This window comes from Notamacropus eugenii, chromosome 4 (genome assembly GCF_028372415.1).
Source record: "Notamacropus eugenii isolate mMacEug1 chromosome 4, mMacEug1.pri_v2, whole genome shotgun sequence".
NCBI lineage: Eukaryota > Metazoa > Chordata > Mammalia > Diprotodontia > Macropodidae > Notamacropus > Notamacropus eugenii.
Window position 1 is genome coordinate 436149345 of NC_092875.1, and position 5304 is coordinate 436154648.

At 43.1% G+C, this 5304-nt stretch overlaps 1 pseudogene; it reads left to right on the top strand.

Moving 5' to 3' along the window:
* The first annotated feature begins 1689 nt into the window (after window positions 1-1689).
* On the top strand, window positions 1690-3299 carry LOC140498631 (rab GDP dissociation inhibitor alpha-like; annotated as a pseudogene).
* Window positions 3300-5304: the final 2005 nt, after the last annotated feature.

Sequence of the window (5304 nt, forward strand, 5' to 3'; positions counted from 1 at the left end):
AGGTCTAGTGCTCTATCCACTATGCCACCTAGCTGTCATAGTTTGCTTTTAAAAATATGGTCTAGGAAAAATTATTGGCTACATGTAATGAATGCTTAACAAAAGCTGACGAATCACTGATTAAACAATGTTCACTGTGTTAGAACAAGGCTTTTTGTACTGAATATTCTTAAAATAGAGTAAAATACATAAAAATGGAATATACTTTATGAATATACGCAAAAAAGTAGAATAATAAACTCCAGTCATTATTCACAATATTAGATCTTTAAAGTTATTTAGTCCAAACCCCTCATTTTATTGATGAGAGAATCAAGAGCCATAGAAGTGATTGGAGGGCAGTCATTTAACCTTGTCTGCCTCAGTTTCCTCTTCTCTAAAATGAACTAAAAAAGGATATGGCAAATCACTCCAGTATCTTTGCTAAGAAAACTCCAAATGCGGTCACGAAGAGTTGGACCTGACTGAAACGTCTGAATAACAAATAAGAAGAAATAATTGATCGTCTTTGTGAGAGACACACAGCTAGTTCTTGGCATAACCAATGTCATGAGACTGCTTTCCCGTTAAAATAAGAAGGAATGATGTAGCTACTAGAGGTGTCCAACAATGCTGGCATAATAGAAAAAGAATGGAAGTGAGGACACCTGGGTTCTACTCTTAGCCCATTATTTTGTCCTCCGCGCTATTAAGTAATGCAGGAGGAAATCTATTCCCAGAAGTAACTAATGTGAGATAAGACTCAGAAGCCAGAAGGATATGGCATGTTTGTAGGTCAGTGAGGAACATGGACCTGACTAAAATAGCCTTTTAAAAAGTAAATATCCTACATAAAGTTTCATATGTATATGTTTATTTATATATTTTTCAACAAGTAGTTGTAACTTACCCTTTACGTAGTACTCAGATTTCTCTGAAGTTGTGGGTAAAATGAGTCTTGGTAAAAAACCTAATGGAACTTGCTAAGTTTAGATACTTCATAACAAATGTCTCCAACATGAGACCACCTCTAAAGTCACAAAGAGTCTAATGCACTCACCATGCAATCTTGTGCACAAAAGCGGTTTGTGTATGTGTCATATCGTTCTGCTAGACTGTAATTCTCATGAGGATAATTTACATCTAAACTTTTGTATCTTAACAGTAACAAGTAGAATGTTCTACACACAAGTGCTTAATAAATGCTCGTTGAATGAATGGATATGAACAATAATCACTTAGTTTATTAGTTAAATCCATTTTGATTTTCAGATGTTGGATTTTCTTAAATTACAGATAGGCATGTATTGAGAGAACACTGGTTCTATTGACCAGGAAAATCAGGAACAATTGATTTACCTAGTTATTTCTTTCAAATATCTGGAATGACTTGAGCACTATAATATTAAAAGAGCACTGTAAGAACTAGAATATATTTTAAATATTTTCAAGATTTATAATACTCTTTTCTTGAGACAGATTAATAGGGGTAAAAACTCTGGTTTTAATAGTTAAGCCCATCCCAGATCTTAGGAACACGACTGAAAGGGCTAAATCTATTCTCTATTTTCAATAAAATATGATAAATCTTTGATAATCCAAGAATGTTGAATTTTTGTCTTTAAAGAACTTACCTGAGCAGCAGCAGCAACAGCAGTGGTGTCAGTGAAGCTGGAAAGCGGAGACCATCAGAGACCATCTAGCAGAGCCATGGACGAGGAGCACGACGTGATCGTGCTGGGCATGGGCCTCATGGAATGTACTCTCTCTGGCATCATGTCTGTGAACGGGAAGAAAGTGTTGCACATGGATCGCAATCCTTACTATGGGGGTGAAAACTCCTCTATCACACCCCTGGAAGAGCTGTTCAAACGGTTTGACCTGTCTGAAGGGCCTCCTGAAAGCTTGGGCAGGGGTGGAGACCAGAATGTTGACTTGATCCCCAAATTCCTCATGGCCAATGGCCAGTTGGTGAAGATGTTGCTGTACACCTAAGTGACTCGTTACCTAGACTTCAAAGTGGTGGAAGGCAGCTTTGTCTACAACGGGGGCAAGATCTACAAGGTGCTATCTACTGAGACTGAGGCCTTGGACTCCAACCTGATGGGCATGTTCAAGAAACGCCGATTTAGAAAGTTTCTGGTATTTGTGGCAAACTTCAATGAGAATAACCCCAAGAGCTTTGAGGGTGTTGATCCTCAGACCACAACCATGCGAGATGCGTATAAAATGTTTGACTTGGGCCAAGATGTTATTGACTTCACTCAGCATGCTCTGGCACTCTACCAAACTGATGACTACTTGGACCAGCCCTGTCTCAAGACCATTAACCGCATCAAACTGTATAGCGAGTCTCTGGCCCCGTATGGGAAGAGCCCATACCTGTACCCTCTCTATGGCCTCGGCAAGCTCCCCCAGGGATTTGCAAGATTGAGTGCCATCTATGGTGGGATATACATGCTGAACAAACCTGTGGATGATAACATCATGGAGAATGGAAAGGTAGTAGGGGTGAAGTCAGAGGGGGGAGGTGGCCTGTTACAAGCAGCTGATCTGTGACCCCAGCTACATCCCTGACTGCATTCGAAAGGCTGGCCAGGTCATCCGAGTCATCTGTATTCTCAGCCACCCCATCAAGAACACCAATGATGCCAACTCCTGCCAAATCATCATTCCCCAAAATCAGGTCAACCGGAAATCAGACATCTATGTGTGCATGATCTCCTAGGCCCATAATGTGGCTGCCCAGGGAAAGTACATTGCTATTGTCAGCACCACGGTGGAGACAGCAGAACCTGAGAAGAAGATTGAGCCAGCGCTGGAGCTCTTGGAGCCCATTGACCAAAAGTTTGTGGCCATCAGTGACTTGTATGAACCAACCGACAATGGACTGGAAAGCCAGGTCTTCTGCTCCTGTTCTTATAATGCCACCACTCACTTTGAGACAACCTGCAACGACATCAAAGATATTTATAAGCGCATGGCTGGGACAGACTTGGACTTTGAAAACATGAAGCACAAACAGAATGATGTCTGGAGAGGATGAGCAGTGATGGCAGGAAGTAATCCCCTTCCCGTTAGGCCCTCACCACCTTCTCCTGCCTCCCTCAGCACCAAGTTTTCTTCCCTCCCTGCCTATTTTTTTCTACTTTCAGGCTCAAGGGGAAGGTTTGGATGGGGTACCTAAGTGAGTAATGTGCCCCTGCCTGCCCTGTTATTTCCTCCTCTGCACCTTCCCGGTAGGATCCCTTCTAATTCATTGCATTTGGTGACCAAACCCTATCCTAGCAGTGAAAGATTGGCGGTTGGGGTACCTTTCTTCTCCCTACCCCCTACTCTAGGGAGTCTAGACTTGAGGGAGGGTGGGAATTCTCTCCCATTTTCTCCAATATTTGTTGCTTCCTTCCCTCCGCCCCCCCAGCACATCCAACATTGTCATCTCTGTGCTCTGCTCATTCTTCCAGTCCTTTTTTCCCCTTAACCAAACTCCTTGCCTCTATGGTGCTTTTGGGGGGGGGGGGGGGGGTGCGGCTAGCAAATGGAAGATGGAAGCCGACTTTTCCCTCCTGTGTCTCAGGTGTCCACTGCCCTGTCTTTTGCTTTCAGTCCTCCCATGAACATGCATATACTCGCTGCCTCTAACAGCCTAATCACTTATCCTTTGTCTTGACTCTGCTGGGCAAGAATTCGAGGGGGGTGGGGAGGTTGGGGGGGTTACGGGACACAAAGCTGCTGCTGCTGCTGCCTTTAGTTTTATTTTCCAGCCTTTTCCCCCTTAATTTACTTTAACTTATTAATATATCTTTCTGTAGTGATGCCCCACCCCTCTCAGTTCCCTAGGGTGCCGGAGAAGGAAGCAGAAAACGAATCTGATGCCCCCCATCCCTGCCCCGGCCTGTCGATGCTGTATTAACTTTGACCTTATTTGTGGGAGAGGGAGCCCCTTTCCTAGTCCCTTTCCTTAGCATGCGACAGGGGAGCAGACAGACAGACAGACAGGACTAAGGAGAAATTTTACTAAGAGAAAGTTTACAAAAGGAGGTGGGGAAAGGGACCAACCCCCTGCCATGGCCTGCCCTCCCCGCTAGCCCTCCCCTCATCCCCCCACAGAAAGTGAGGGGCAGGTCCACATGTCGACAAGTAACCGTGTGTGACTCCTGCTTACTGTATGTTGGACAGGAGAAACAAGTCCCCAACAAAGCCTGTTGAAAAGTGCAAAAAAAAAAAAAAAAAAAAAAAGAACTTCCCTTCTTTGGACCTCAGTGACCTGTCGTGTAAGAAGCAAGACTGTGGGCCTGGTCAGTTGCAAGGTTAGGAAGGTGGCATGGTGTACAGGACATTCAAGCTGGAGTCTGATCGCCTGGTAAAGCATTATTCACTATTCAAATCCTAGTTGCACCATTTATTATCTGTGTGTCCTTAGGCAAGTGCCTTTACCTCTCAGGGCCTCAGTTATGCATCAGAAAAAGGAAAAAATTCAAGTAAATGGCCTCTAATATTCCTATTAGCGCGAAGACAATGACCTTTTGAACTTTGTGCTTGAAGGTTTTAAAGATCTAAGATTTTATGAGTGCCCAATGCTAAAGACAGGAATTTTACAAAATGTCCACTAGGTGGCAATATACCGTCATATTTACAGTTACATGGCATTTCTCTCCATATTCATAATGGCATTGTATTGAACCAAATGTCAGCCATTCTGATATCAAAGCATGCAGGAAAGCTTCAGATTCCCTGCTTTTTGAGAGCATTTGGATGACATGACACTCGATATTTGCTTTAAGTGAGAACAATTTTAAAAATAGATTGGTTCCATTTCAGTCTGCCTTTAACATTTTTAATCATCACGTTTGGCCTCATAATCAATCAAGCTACATCTCCGCACGACAGGTTATATTTGAATAGTGCTTTCAAGTTTACACAGCCATTTTCATCACCTTACTTGAGATCCACAACAGTCTTGTGAGGCAAGTACCACAGGTATTATCATTATCATTATTTTTGTTCTACATTCCAGATAAGGAGACAGGCTCAGAGAAATTAAGTAACTTGCCATTGAGTACTCAACCAGAAAATATCAGAGGTAGGACTTGAATTCAGGTCCAATCCAGCTCTCTACCTAGTGGTTCTTCAAGGGGAAATGCTCTCAGTGTACAGCACCGTTGAAGATTTCTGTTGGAGATTATTTATTTGGTTTGTGGAAAGTTGTAGGGGCAACTGGGTTGTCCAGTGGATAGAGTACTGGTACTGGAGTCAGGAGGACCTGAGTTCAAATCCACCCTCAGACACTTACTAACTATGTGACCCTGGGCAAGGCGTTTAACC